Source organism: Coregonus lavaretus, assembly GCF_964263955.1.
Source record: "Coregonus lavaretus genome assembly, chromosome: 3".
In the NCBI taxonomy this organism is placed as follows: Eukaryota; Metazoa; Chordata; class Actinopteri; order Salmoniformes; family Salmonidae; genus Coregonus; species Coregonus lavaretus.
This window is the reverse complement of record NC_139990.1, coordinates 47,418,710-47,435,044: the sequence shown is the minus strand read 5'-3', so window position 1 is coordinate 47,435,044 and position 16,335 is coordinate 47,418,710.

The following is a 16,335-nucleotide window of genomic DNA, read 5'->3' as shown; positions in this document are numbered from 1 at the left end:
TTAATATGATATCTGATTGAGAGTGACTTACAAAATCATTGGGGGATCCCGGTCCGTAATTCGACCATGATTAGCTAGCTAGACTAATTTACCAATCTAAAAACTGTTAGTTGACATGGCTAATTGAGTGAATGACTTAACAAGAGAAAAACTGCTGATGCACAACCAAATTTAGAAATTGCACCTTGTGTATTCTACTATTCCAGTTACTAATTTTTTATTTTTTATTTTGTATTGATCCTTGGGACTGGGACGCCAGTTGCCCATCCCTGATATACACTATACACATCAATATACACATCAATACACAAAAAGCAAAACACAATCATAGAAAACAAACACATTCTTCAGTAAAAAGGTTCTCAATCAGCCTTTTGAATTGCCCTAGAGGAACCATGACATCCAATTTCAGAGAACCTTGAAGATTATTCTACAAGTAAGGTGCAAAAAACCTAAAAGCAGGTTTACCTAACTCAATGGAGATCGAAGGAAACTCCAGAGTTAGCCGTCCCTGAGACCAGATCCATGAATGTTGGAGTGTAGTGACCGATGAGTCACCTTTCCTTTTATCTGGTCACCAAAATACATTTCTCACTCACTCTTGTTATCATATGATGTGCAGTCGGTTTCATTGCCTATGTAGCCTATGTCCATTAGCTGAAAGGATAACAAACAGAGGGAAAGAGAGAGAGAAAGAGAGAGGGGGGGGGGGGATGGGCAAGAGAGAGAGAGAGAGTGAAGGTGTAAACTTGGCAGTAGAAAACCTAAACAGTATATTTGACTTCTCAGCTTCCCTATCAAATCTAAACATTTCAAGCAGACAACATCAGATAATTAAAAACAATGACAAATGGTTTGATGAAGAATGCAAAAACCTACGAAAGACATTGAGAAACCTATCCAACCAAAAACATAGAAACCCAGAAAACCTGAGCCTTCACTATGGTGAATCACTAATACAATACAGAAATACACTATGGAAAAAGAAGGAACAGCATGTCAGAAATCAGCTTATTGTAATTGAAGAATCCATAGAATCTAACCACTTCTGTGAAAATTGGAACACACTAAACAAACATCAACACGAAGAGTTATCTATCCAAAACGGAGATGTATGGATAAACCACTTCTCCAATCTTTTTGGCTCTATAACAAAGAACAAACAGCAAAAACATACACACGATCAAATACAAATCTTAGAATCAACTATTAAAGACTACCAGAACCCACTGGATTCTCCAATTACATTGAATGAACTACAGGACAAAATACAAACCCTCTAACCCAAAAAGACATGTGGTGTTGATTGTATCCTAAATGAAATTATAAAATATACAGACCACAAATTCCAATTGGCTATACTTAAACTCTTTAACATCATCCTCAGCTCTGGCATCTTCCCCAATATTTGGAACCAAGGACTGATCACCCCAATTCACAAAAGTGGAGACAAATTTGACCCCAATAACTACCGTATGATAAGCATCAACAGCAACCTTGGGAAAATCCTCTGCATTATTATTACAGTTTTTTTCAATTTCTTACACACTCAAATTAAATCTTTCCCACAATTAGCAAAACCTTACACTCAAGGAGCAAAACACCGGCCTAGATTTGCACAACTGTAAGCACATTTAGGAAGCACCAGTGACTCGGTTAATAAAAAAGTGGTCAGATGACGCAGATGCTAAGCTACAGGACTGTTTTGCTAGCACAGACTGGAACATGTTCCGGGATTCTTCAGATAGCATTGAGGAGTACACCACATCAGTCACTGGCTTCATCAATAAGTGCATCGATGATGTCGTCCCCACAGTGACCGTACGTACATACCCTAACCAGAAGCCATGGATTACAGGAAACATCTGCACTGAGCTAAAGGGTAGAGCTGCCGCTTTCAAGGAGCGGGACTCTAACCCGGACGCTTATAAGAAATCCCGCTATGCCCTCCGACGAACCATCAAACAGGCAAAGAGTCAATACAGGACTAAGATTGAATCGTACTACACCGGTTCTGACACTCGTCGGATGTGGCAGGGCTTGAAAACAATTACAGACTACAAAGGGAAGCACAGCCGCGAGCTGCCCAGTGACACAAGACTTCCAGACGAGCTAAACCACTTCTATGCTCGCTTCGAGGCAAGCAACACTGAAGCATGCATGAGAGCACCAGCTGTTCCGGATGACTATGTGATCACGCTCTCCGTAGCCGATGTGAGTAAGACTTTTAAGCAGGTCAACATTCACAAGGCCGCAGGGCCAGACGGATTACCGGGATGTGAACTCTGAGCATGTGCTGACCAACTGGCAAGTGTCTTCACTGACATTTTCAGTCCCTGACTGAGTCTGTAATACCAACATGTTTCAAGCAGACCACCATAGTCCCCGTGCCCAAGGACACTAATATAACCTGCCTAAATGACTACCGACCCGTAGCACTGACGTCTGTAGCCATGAAGTTCTTTGAAAGGCTGGTCATGGCTCACATCAACACCATTATCCCAGAAACCCTAGACCCACTCCAATTTGCATACCGCCCCAACAGATCCACAGATGATGCAATCTCTATTGCACTCCACACTGCCCTTTCCCACCTGGACAAGAGGAACACCTACGTGAGAATGCTATTCATTGACTACAGCTCAGCATTCAACACCATAGTGCCCTCAAAGCTCATCACTAAGCTAAGGATCCTGGGACTAAACACTTCCCTCTGCAACTGGATCCTGGATTTCCTGACGGGCCGCCCCCAGGTGGTAAGGGTAGGTAACAACACATCTGCCACACTGATCCTCAACACGGGGGCCCCTCATGGGTGCGTGCTCAGTCCCCTCCTGTACTCCCTGTTCACCCATGACTGCATGGCCAGGCACGACTCCAACACCCTCATTAAGTTTGCCGACGACACAACAGTGGTAGGCCTGATCACGACAACGATGAGACAGCCTATAGGGAGGAGGTCAGAGACCTGGCCGTGTGGTGCCAGGATAACAACCTCTCCCTCAACGTGACCAAGACAAAGGAGATGATTGTGGACTACAGGAAAAAAAAGAGGACTGAGCACGCCCCCATTCTCATCGACGGGGCTTTAGTGGAACAGGTTGAGAGCTTAAAGTTCCTTGGTGTCCACATCACCAACGAACTATCATGGTCCAAACACACCAAGACAGTCGTGAAGAGGGCACGACAAAGCCTATTCCCCCTCAGGAGACTGAAAAGATTTGGCATGGGTCCTCAGATCCTCAAAAAATTCTACAGCTGCACCATCGAGAGCATCCTGACTGGTTGCATCACCGCCTGGTATGGCAACTGTTCGGCCTCCGACCGCAAGGCACTACAGAGGGTAGTGCGTACGGCCCAGTACTTCACTGGGGCCAAGCTTCCTGCCATCCAGGACCTCTATACCAGGCGGTGTCAGAGGAAGGCCCTCAAAATTGTCAAAGACTCCAGCCACCCTAGTCATAGACTGTTCTCTCTGCTACCGCACAGCAAGCGGTACCGGAGTGCCAAGTCTAGGTCCAAAAGACTTCTCAACAGCTTCTACCCCCAAGCCATAAGACTCCTAAACAGCTAATCATGGCTACCCGGACTATTTGCACTGCCCCCCCCCCCCCCCCCCCCCCACCCCATCTTTTTACGCTTCTGCTACTCTGTAAATGATTTATGCATAGTCACTTTAACTCTACCCACATGTACATATTACTTCAACCACCTCAACTAGCCGGTGCCCCCGCACATTGACTCTGTATATATAGCCTCCCTACTGTTATTTTATTTTACTTCTGCTCTTTTTTTCTCAACACTTTTTTTGTTGTTGTTTTATTTTACTTTTTTATTAAAAATAAATGCACTGTTGGTTAAGGGCTGTAAGTAAGCATTTCACTGTAATGTCTGCACCTGTTGTATTCGGCGCATGTGGCCAATAAAATTAGATTTGATTTGATTTGATTTGACATTGACAGCTTCACACTTTTTGCAAAACATTACACACAGTGATTTGCAAAACACTAAACACACTTGTATGCATTTGACACAGAAATGTACATGAACAATGAACACACCCATGAACCAATTGGTTAAACACAGCCACCAGGTGTGCACACACACTGGTGCTTAATTGTAGACACATCAATCAGGTTTAAGCACTATAAAAAGGCAACAGGTAAGTTCACCTGTCTTCAAAAAAAATTGACGGTGTCAGAGGAAGAGGAAGAGGGATAGGGAGAGGAAGACCTGGAGGAGGGGTAGGACATTCACAGAGAAGAGGACAACCAAATCTGTGTAACGAAATTCATGCTACAATTGTGGACCATGTAATAAACCACGGACTAACACTGAGGGAGGCTGGACTGAGAGTACAGCCTAACCTAAGCAGGTACACGGTGGCATCAATAGTTCGGACATTTCGTCAAGAGCACAGATGAGAAACGTATCTTCTGTCAACAGAAAATCCATTGCTTACTGCATGTACTATATCAACAGTTTTGGTATCTATTCCTGTATAATTTTACAGTAAGCTACATGTATTTTGTTTGGCCAACATAGGATTGAACGTCGAGAACACCAAGGAGGGAGGGGCCCCATATTCACACAGGAGCAAGAGAGAGAGATCATAAACCTCGTTTTGGCCAATAATGCAATCAGACTCAGAGAAATTCAAGCCCATATTGTCAATGATCACCGAATGTTCAATAATGTCCAACAGGTCTGTCTCTCTGTCAACAATAGCCCGTATCCTTAAAAAACATAATGTTCTGATGAAACAACAGTATAAAGTGCCATTTGAAAGAAATTCAGACAGGGTGAAAGGCCTGCGGCGTGAATATGTGGTGGTACGTTTTGTTCACTGACTGTAGTATTGTGTACTACACACATAACCTTTTTACTGTACATGTAATTTTACTGTATAGCAGACCTACAGTAAATTGATCTACACAGAGAGTTTTGTAAATGGATGCGGAGGAAGTCCTGCATGAGTTTATATACATTGATGAGGCTGGATTTAACCTGACAACAGTGAGAAGAAGGGGTAGAAACATCATTGGCCACAGGGCTATTGTCAATGTACCAGGGCAATGTGGGGGTAACATTACCCTTTGTGCTGCCATTACACATAATAATAATAATTGTCTCCCGAGTGGCGCAGTGGTCTAAGGCACTGCATCGCAGTGCTAGCTGTGCCACTAGAGATCCTGGTTCGAATCCAGGCTCTGTCGTAGCCGGTCGCGACCGGGAGACCCATGGGGCGGCGCACAGTTGTCCAGGGTATGGGAGGGAATGGCCGGCAGGGATGTAGCTCAGTTGGTAGAGCATGGCGTTTGCAACGCCAGGGTTGTGGGTTCGATTCCCACGGGGGGCCAGTATGAAAAAATAATGTATGCACTCACTAACTGTAAGTCGCTCTGGATAAGAGCGTCTGCTAAATGACTAAAATGTAAAATGTATAATGGGGTCCTCCACCGCCATGCCAACTTGGGTCCTTACAACACTGACCTCATTCTTAAATTTTTAGACAGATTACACAATATTATCACAGCAGCAAACCAAAGGGACCAGATGCAATACATTGTCGTCTGAGACAATGTAACTTTCCATGGTTCTGCTCTGGTCCAAAACTGGTTTCATCAACACCCACAATTTACAGTTCAATACCTTCCACCATACTCCCCCTTCCTAAACCCCATCGAGGAGTTCTTCTCAGCATGGCGGTGGAAGGTTTATGATCTCCAGCCCTATGTCCAGATGGCCCTCATTCAAGTTATGGTGAAAGTATGTGATCAAATTGAAGCAGCATCCATACAAGGGTGGATTCGTCACTCCAAAAGATGTTTCCCACATTGCCTTGCAAATGAAAATATAGCCTGTGATGTTGACGAGGCCCTGTGGCCAGATCCAGCTAGGCGGAGAGATGTTTAGGTTATTTTTCTTTTTTATTCAGTACTGAACTGGATATGTAATTTATGTTACAGTATTACTGTAAGCTTACAGTACAATGGTATGTTCAGTAATACTGAATGAAAACTGGAAAATGTTTTGTTATGAATGTTTTGTTGAAATGTTCAGTATTGACTGACTTGAGTACATGAAAATAAATACATATGTTCATTAGTCTGCACAATTGGTGTCATGTGGTGTTGGTGAATTAATTTTTACACTTTCTCTGTGTAAATGCTAAAAGTGTGCCCTGTTTTCAAAATTGTGCTTAAGCAATTGAAAAAAACTGTAACAGCAGACTCATACATTTCCTCAATAAAAACAATGTACCGAGCAAATGTCAAATTGGTTTTTTACCAAATTACCGTATGACAGACCATGTATTCACCCTGCACACCCTAATTGACAAACAAACAAACCAAAACAAAGGCAAATTCTTCTAATGCTTTTCTGATTTCAAAAAAGCTTTTGTCTCAATTTGGCATGAGGGTCTGCTATACAAATGGATGGAAAGTGGTGTTGGGGGAAAAACATACGGCATTATAAAATCGATGTACACAAACAACAAATGTGCAGTTAAAATTGGCAAAAAAAACACTCACATTTCTTTCCACAGGGCCGTGGGGTGAGACAGGGATGCAGCTTAAGCCCCACCCTCTTCAACAAATGTCTACTGTTTGCTGATGATCTGGTGCTTCTTTCCCCAACCAAGGAATGCCTACAGCAGCACCTATATCTTCTGCACAGATTCTGTCAGACCTGGGCCCTGACAGTAAATCTCAATAAGACAAAAATAATGGTGTTCCAAAAAACGTCCAATTGCCAGGACCACAAATACAAATTCCATCTAGACACCGTTGCCCTAGAGCGCACAAAAACCTGTACATACCTCGGCCTAAACATCAGTGCGACAGGTAACTACCACAAAGCTGTGAACGATCTGAGAGACAAGGCAAGAAGGGCCTTTTACGCCATCAAAAGGAAAATAGAATTTGACATACCAATTAGGATCTGGCTAAAAATACTTGAATACGTTGTAGAACCCCTTGCCCTTTATGATTGTGAGGTCTGGGGTCCGCTCACCAACCAAGAATTCACAAAATGGGACAAACACCAAATTGAGACTCCGCAATGCTGAATTCTGCAAAAATATCCTCTGTGTACAACGTAACACACCAAATAATGCATACAGAGCAGAATTAGGCCAATACCTGCTAATTATCAAAATCCAGAAAAGAGCCTTTAAATTCTACAACCACCTAAAAGGAAGCGATTTCCAAACCTTCCATAACAAAGCCATCACCTCCTATTAACCTGGAGAAGAATCCCCTAAGCAAGCTGGTCCTAGGGCTCTTTTCACAAACACAAACAGACCCCACAGAGCACCAGGACAGCAACACAATTAGACCCTACCAAATCATGAGAAAACAAAAAGATAATTACTTGACACATTGGAAAGAATTAACAAAAAAACAGCGCAAACTGGAATGCTATTTGGCCCTAAACAGAGAGTACACAGTGGCAGAATACCTGACCAAAATGAAGGAAAGCTTTGACTATGTACAGACTCAGTGTCACGCCCTGACTCAGGGGACTCGTATATGTTGAGTCAGGGTGTGTATGTTCTATGTTGTGTATTTCTATGTTGGTGTTCTATTATGTGTAGATCTATGTTGGCCAGTGTGGTTCCCAATCAGAGGCAGCTGTAGCTCGTTGTCTCTGATTGGGGATCATACTTAGGCAGCCTATTGGCACTAGTGGGTTGTGGGATCTTGTTCCGGTTAAGGTATGTTGTGTTGTGCTGCCTTGGACGTCACGTTTCGTTGGTTTGTTGTTTTGTCGGTTGTTTATTCATTTACATTTAAATTTACATTTACGTCATTTAGCAGACGCTCTTATCCGAAACATGTATGTATATCACGCTGCGCCTTGGTCTGACCCGTCCTTGAACGAACGTGACAGAAGATCCCACCAAACAAGGACCAAGCAGCGTGCCCAGGAAGAGCGAATAGCCATGTCACAGGTGGGCAAATGGTGGTCATGGGAGGAGATATTTGCGGGGAAAGGGCCATGGGCGAAGGTAGATGCCCAGGCAGGAGAGGAGAAACGGCGCCAACCGTGCCGACGACGGAGACCCGAGAGGCAACCCCAAGAAAATATTTGGGGGGGGCACACGGGGTGGATGACGAGGCTACAGGAGGCTAAAAGGGAGAAGGAAAGTGTAGAGGCACGGCGAGAGGAGCTGGTTAGGCAGCTCCTCTCGCCGCTTATTTGGTGCGAGGAGCGGGACTAGGTTCCTTTATTAACCCCCGCTCCTCGCACCAAGTAAGTGGTGCGTGTCGCCAGTCCGGTCCGACCCGTTCCTGCTCCCCGCACTAAGCCAGTGGTGCGCGTCGCCAGCCTGGTCCGGCCTGTTCCTGCCCCTCGCACCAAGCTAGTGGTGCGCGTCGCCAGCCCGGCCCGGCCTGTTCCTGCCCCTCGGACCAAGCCAGTGGTGCGCGTCGCCAGCCCGGCCCGGCCTGTTCCTGCCCCTCGCACCAAGATAGTGGTGCGCGTCGCCAGCCCGGTCCGGCCTGTTCCTGCCCCTCGCACCAAACTAGTAGCGCACGTCGCCAGCCCGGCCCGGCCTGTTCCTGCCCCTCGGACCAAGCCAGTGGTGCGCGTCTCCAGCCCGGCCCGGCCTGTTCCTGCCCCTCGCACCAAGATAGTGGTGCGCGTCGCCAGCCCGGTCCGGCCTGTTCCTGCCCCTCGCACCAAGCTAGTGGTGCACGTCGCCAGCCCGGCCCGGCCTGTTCCTGCCCCTCGGACCAAGCCAGTGGTGCGCGTCTCCAGCCCGGCCCGGCCTGTTCCTGCCCCTCGCACCAAGCTAGTGGTGCGCGTCGCCAGCCCGGCCCGGCCTGTTCCTGCTCCTCGCACCAAGCCAGTGGTGCGCGTCGCCAGCCCGGTCCGGCCTGTTCCTGCCCCTCGCACCAAGCCAGTGGTGCGCGTCGCCAGCCCGGTCCGGCCTGTTCTTGTCCCTCGCACCAAGCCAGTGGTGCGCGTCGCCAGCCCGGCCCGGCCCGTTCCTGCTCCTCGCACCAAGCCAGTGGTGCGCGTCGCCAGCCCGGCCCGGCTCGTTCCTGCCCCTCGCACCAAGCCAGTGGTGCGTGTCGCCAGTCCGGCCCGGCCTGTTCCTGCCCCTCGCACCAAGGCAGTGGTGCGCGTCGCCAGTCCGGCCCGGCCTGTTCCTGCCCCTCGCACCAAGCTAGTGGTGCGCGTCGCCAGCCCGGCCCGGCCTGTTCCTGCTCCTCGCACCAAGCCAGTGGTGCGCGTCGCCAGCCCGGTCCGGCCTGTTCCTGCCCCTCGCACCAAGCCAGTGGTGCGCGTCGCCAGCCCGGTCCGGCCTGTTCTTGTCCCTCGCACCAAGCCAGTGGTGCGCGTCGCCAGCCCGGCCCGGCCCGTTCCTGCTCCTCGCACCAAGCCAATGGTGCGCGTCGCCAGCCCGGCCCGGCTCGTTCCTGCCCCTCGCACCAAGCCAGTGGTGCGCGTCGCCAGTCCGGCCCGGCCTGTTCCTGCCCCTCGCACCAAGCCAGTGGTGCGCGTCGCCAGTCCGGCCCGGCCTGTTCCTGTCCCTCGCCCTCGCACCAAGCCAGTGGTGCGCGTCGCCAGTCCGGCCCGGCCTGTTCCTGCCCCTCGCACCAAGCCAGTGGTGCATGTCGCCAGTCCGGCCCGGCCTGCTCCTCGCACCAAGCCAGTGGTGCGCGTCGCCGGCCCGGCCCGTTCCTGCTCCTCGCATCAAGCCAGTGGTGCGCGTCGCCAGTCCGGCCCGGCCTGTTCCTGCTCCTCGCACCAAGCCAGTGGTGCGTGTCGCCAGCCCGGCCCGGCCCGTTCCTGCTCCTCGCATCAAGCCAGTGGTGCATGTTCCTAGTCCGGTCCGGCCCGTGCCTGTTCCACCGGTGCCTGATCCAGCTCCGGTTAGCTGCTCCACTCCGGAGCCAGAGCAATCCGCTCCACCGGGGTCCAGTCCAGCTCCGGTCAGCAGATCCACTCCGGAGCCAGAGCAGTCCGCTCCACCGGTGCTCAGTTCAGCTCCGGTCAGCTGCTCCACTCCGGAGCCAGAGCAATCCGCTCCACCGGGGTCCAGTCCAGCTCCGGTCAGCGGCTCCACTCCGGAGCCAGAGCAGTCCGCTCAACCGGTGCCTGATCCAGCTCCGGTCAGCGGCTCCACTCCGGAGCCAGAGCAGTTCGCTCCACCGTCGTCGGGTCCAGCTCCAGTCAGCGGTACCAGTCCAGACCCAGACGTCAGCCCCTCTCCAGGTTCGGGGTCTCCCACACCAGGGTCCAGACAGGGCTTGGTACTTCGTGGGAGGAAGGAGAGGGGAAGCAGCGCGCCGAGGTCCAGACCAGACCAGGGGCGCAACAGGGAGGCGGAGAGTAAGAGGTCGTCACGCCCGGAGCCGGATCCGCCTCCGAGGCGGAATGCCCACCCGGCCCCTACCCTGTTATGTTTATGTTGCGCGGTCGGAGTCCGCACCTTTGGGGGGGGGGGGGGTACTGTCACGCCCTGACTCAGGGGACTCGTATATGTTGAGTCAGGGTGTGTATGTTCTATGTTGTGTATTTCTATGTTGGTGTTCTATTATGTGTAGATCTATGTTGGCCGGTGTGGTTCCCAATCAGAGGCAGCTGTAGGTCGTTGTCTCTGATTGGGGATCATACTTAGGCAGCCTATTGGCACCAGTGGGTTGTGGGATCTTGTTCCGGTTAAGGTATGTTGTGTTGGGCTGCCTTGGACTTCACGTTTCGTTGGTTTGTTGTTTTGTCGGTTGTTTATTCATTTAAATAAACATGTACATATATCACGCTGCGCCTTGGTCTGACCCATCCTTGAACGAACGTGACACTCAGTGAGAATAGCCTTGCTATTGAGAGAGGCCGCCGTAGGCAGACCTGGCTCTCAAGAGAAAACAGGCTATGTGCACACTGCCCACAAAATGAGGTGGAAACTGAGCTGCACTTCCTAACCTCCTGCCAAATGTATGACCATATTAGAGACACATATTTCCCTCAGATTACACAGACCCACAAAGGATTCGAAAAACATATCCAATTTTGATAAACTCCCATATCTATTGGGTGAATTACCACAGCGTGCAATCACAGCAGAAAGACTGATAACCTGTTGCCACAAGAAAAGGGCAACCAGTAAAGAACAAACACCATTGTAAGTACAACCCATATTTATGTATATTTATTTTCCCTTTTGCACATCGTTACAAAACACTGTATAGCCTGTATATAGCCATAATATGACATTTAAAATGTCTCTAATCCTTTGGAACTTTTATGAGTGTAATGTCTACTGTTCATTTTGTATTCGTTATTTCACTTTTGTTTATTATCTATTTCACTTGCTTTGACAATGTAAACATATGTTTCCCATGCCAATAAAGCCCTTTGAATTGAATTGAGAGAGAGAGAGAGAGAGAGAGAGAGAGAGACTTATCACCTCTCCTGTTCCACCTCCTATGAATAATGAGTGAGCCAATAAAATATGTTTGAATAATAGATGACTGTCCGGAGCAGAGCACAACCCCTGTCTATCTATCGCCCTGCAGTGTTTGGAATCAGCTCATTATCCCAGAATACCCCTAGCAGGCCAAAGCACATGATTGATAAAATATATTCAAATTTGAGCATGACATCAAAATCAAATTTTCAGCATAATAAAACAGTACATATGATTGATACTATAATAAAATGTATTTGAAAGCCAGTATGGAGGTGTTACTCAAGGTGCCACTGTCCTTACAGTGTCCATTACAATAAACAATTTAATGGCACTGTCAGAGTCACGCATCACTGTGCCAAATGACAAGGTATCTTACAGTAGAGTTGTGTACCATTTACCCAGGTAACAAGAAATATGCTCTATGTGGGTTTACTTCTATCCAACCTGGTCCGACGTATCTTATATGTGAATTACAGTAGACAGTGACAGGAAATATGCTGTAAACTGTTAGGAAGTCAAAACAAGTGAATGTCAATATGATTAAACAGAAAAGTTGTTCTCCCGGTTGTCCTACTCTGAGAGAAGAGAGGTGTGTGTGAGTCATAAATATGCTGGACGGATTCAGATTCTGTCACAGATAAAACCCCACGTTGTCTCCAAAAGATGCACTCTCTGTTTGTCTTCTTCTTACTGTGCATTGAATCAAAATCAAATCAAATTGTATTTATCACATGCCGAATACAACTGATGTAGACTTTACAATGAATTGCTTGCTTACAAACCTTTCCCAACGATGCAGAGTTAAAAAAAAATAACAATACAAATTTAAATAGTAACTAACACAAGAGGAATAAAATAAAATACACATCACAACATCCTACAGAATTGATCCATTCAAAAAAATGGGTTATTGTATGAACAACAACAAACTATTGATTGTCCTTGTATTAGCGACTGAATAACACTGAGTTGCTTAGTTTAGCATATTTATGCTCACATTGTTTTGTTTGCCCCCTTCTTGACTAAGCTAACGATGATTTCAATTAGTCTTCAACACACTTCAACAACAAGACTTCACACCTCGTTCTATATGTGGCTAGAGCAAGGCCTTGTCAGTGCCACTGCTACAGCTCAACACGCCAGCTCAATTGTGTTTTGTCTGAATGCATGAGAATGAATGATGTACATGATGTGTGTGAGGAGGCAGCGGGGTAATCTGGAGATACTGTCCATTGTCCATGCCTTAATCCAGGAGGGCTAAAATACAATCTCTCTGTGTGTGTGTGTTTGTGTGTGTGTGTGTGTGTGTGTGTGTGTGTGTGTGTGTGTGTGTGTGTGTGTGTGTGTGTGTGTGTGTGTGTGTGTATGTGTGTGTCCAGGAGGGGACTTTGTGTTTAATGTAATCCAGGAAGGGGTACGTAAGAAGGGCCCTTGATGTATTTCTGGAGTACATCCTTTTTTTCTCTTAAATTAACATTCCAAATACCCAGAACATAGCTATATATGTAGAATGCCACAGCCCAAGCAGCTATTTATGTAGAACAGTGGAGGTCAGTGCCGTTTATGATGAGGGAGGACATTTTATTTTTTCATGTCATTCATATTCCATTCACCCAGTTCAATGTAACATCTGTAACACCCTGGCTCTGGGACTCTATATGTTGAGCCAGGGTGTGTTCTTTCTATGTGGTGTATTTCTATGTTGGGAGTTCTAGTTTGTTTATTTCTATGTTGGCCTGAGTGACTCCCAATCAGAGGCAACGAGTGTCAGCTTTTGGCTGGTTGTCTCTGATTGGGAGCCATATTTAAACTGTCTGTTTTTCCCTTTGTGTTTGTGGGTTCTTGTTCCAGTTGGTTTTGTGTTTGTACCGTGGACTTCACGAGTCGTTTGTTGTTTTGTTGATTGTCCGTATTTATCACTATAGATAAATAAACATGTTCGTTCATCACGCTGCGCCTTGGTCTACTCCTTACGACGATCGTGACAACATCGATAGGTTTAGGCTACTACATGATACTTGAATGTTCCCTATACCCATCATGAGGTTGCTACAACCTAGCCTATGAATTAAAGTTTACAACGTAGGTGCACACAGGTCGAGAGACAAATTTGAGGTGACAGACAGTGACACATGGACAGACAGTGACGCATTCAATACCACCTTGCGAACTCTTGCCTGCATCTAGCTTATCTAGGGTGTAATCATTAGTCAAACAGTTGCAAACAAGAGTTTCTATTGGACAAATTCAGGTCTTTTTATCCCTCTTTCGTTTGCTATATATAAGTAGAATGCCACAGCCCAAACAGCTATATATGTACAGTCGTGGTCAAAGGTTTTGAGAATGACACAAATACTAATTTTCACAAAGTCTGCTGCCTCAGTTTTGATGATGGCAATTTGCATATACTCCAGAATGTCATGAAGAGTGATCAGATGAATTGCAATTAATTGCAAAGTCCCTCTTTGCCATGAAAATGAACTTAATCCCAAAAAAACTAACTGCCACAAAAGGACCAGCTGCCATCATGTCAGTGATTCTCTCGTTAACTCAGGTGAGAGTGTTGACGAGGACAAGCCTGGAGATCACTCTGTCATGCTGATTGATTTAGAATAACAGACTGGAAAATTTAAAAGGAGGGTGGTGCTTGAAATCATTGTTCTTCCTCTGTTAACCATGGTTACCTGCAAGGAAACACATGCCGTCATCATTGCTTTGCACAAAAAGGGCTTCACAGGCAAGGATATTGCTGCTAGTAAGATTGCACCTAAATCAACCATTTATTGGATCATCAAGAACTTCAAGGAGAGAGGTTCAATTGTTGTGAAGAAGGCGTCAGGGCGCCGAAGAAAGTCCAGCAAGCGCCAGGACCGTCTCCTAAAGTTGATTCAGCTGCGGGATCGGGGCACCACCAGTGCAGAGCTTGCTCAGGAATGGCAGCAGGCAGGTGTGAGTGCATCTGCACGCACAGTGAGGCGAATACTTTTTGGAGGATGGCCTGGTGTCAAGAAGGGCAGCAAAGAAGCCACTTCTTTCCAGGAAAAACATCAGGGACAGACTGATATTGTGCAAAAGGTACAGGGATTGGACTGCTGAGGACTGTGGTAAAGTCATTTTCTCTGATGAATCCCCTTTCTCATTGTTTGGGGCATCCGGAAAACACCTTGTCCGGAGAAGACAAGGTGAGCGCTACCATCAGTCCTGTGTCATGCCAACAGTAAAGCATCCTGAGACCATTCATGTGTGGGTTGCTTCTCAGCCAAGGGAGTGGGCTCACTCACAATTTTGCCTAAGAACACAGCCATGAATAAAGAATGGTACCAACACAGCCTCCGAGAGCAACTTCCCCCAACCATCCAAGAACAGTTTGGTGACAACCAATGCCTTTTCCAGCATGATGGAGCACCTTGCCATAAGGCAAAAGTGATAACTAAGTGGCTCGGGGAACAAAACATCGACATTTTGGGTCCATGGCCAGGAAACTCCCCAGACCTTAATCCCATTGAGAACTTGTGGTCAATCCTCAAGAGGCGGGTGGACAAACAAAAACCCCAAAATTCTGACAAACTCCAAGCATTGATTATGCAAGAATGGGCTGCCATCAGTCATGATGTGGCCCAGAAGTTAATTGACAGCATGCCAGGGCGGATTGCAGAGGTCTTGAAAAAGAACGGTCAACACTGCAAATATTGACTCTTTGCATAAACTTAATGTAATTGTCAATAAAAGCCTTTGACACTTATGGAATGCTTGTAATTATAGAATGCCACATCTGAACGTCTATTCCTAATCTGCAGATGCAGTAGGTCTAATTTTAATCCATGCATTGATAGCATCCATTTACCACCTCCCACCTCCATGTCTGTTCCCTATATGTAACAGATTGCCTGTCTGCAGTCTACAACCCCTCCATGTCTGATCCCTATACGTAACAGATTGCCTGTCTGCAGTCTACAACCCCTCCATATCTGATCCCTATACGTAACAGATTTACTTTCTGCAGTCTACAACCCCTCCATGTCTGATAACTATATGTAACAGATTGACTGTCTGCAGTCTACAACCCCTCCATGTCTGATCTCTATATGTAACAGATTGACTGTCTGCAGTCTACAACCCCTCAATGTCTGTTCCCTATATGTAACAGATTGACTGTCTGCAGTCTATAACCCCTCAATGTCTGTTCCCTATATGTAACAGATTGACTGTCTGCAGTCTATAACCCCTCAATGTCTGTTCCCTATATGTAACAGATTGACTGTCTGCAGTCTACAACCCCTCAATGTCTGTTCCCTATATGTAACAGATTGACTGTCTGCAGTCTACAACCCCTCAATGTCTGTTCCCTATATGTAACAGATTGACTGTCTGCAGTCTATAACCCCTCAATGTCTGTTCCCTATATGTAACAGATTGACTGTCTGCAGTCTATAACCCCTCAATGTCTGTTCCCTATATGTAACAGATTGACTGTCTGCAGTCTACAACCCCTCCATGTCTGATCTCTATATGTAACAGATTGACTGTCTGCAGTCTACAACACCTCAATGTCTGTTCCCTATATGTAACAGATTGACTGTCTGCAGTCTATAACCCCTCAATGTCTGTTCCCTATATGTAACAGATTGACTGTCTGCAGTCTACAACCCCTCCATGTCTGAACCCTATATGTAACAGATTGATTACTACTCCATGTTCAACTCTCCTCCTGTCCAGTAGCTTTAGGCCGGGAAGACAATATACTGTTACACTGAACGTTTAATTCAGGGGAGAAACACACACACACAAACGAGCAAACACACACGCATGCACGCGTGCGCGCACACACACACACACACACACACACACACACTGACAGACCACACAGCTCTTCCCATAACACGTTCTTCACATTCCAGAACCAAACCAGC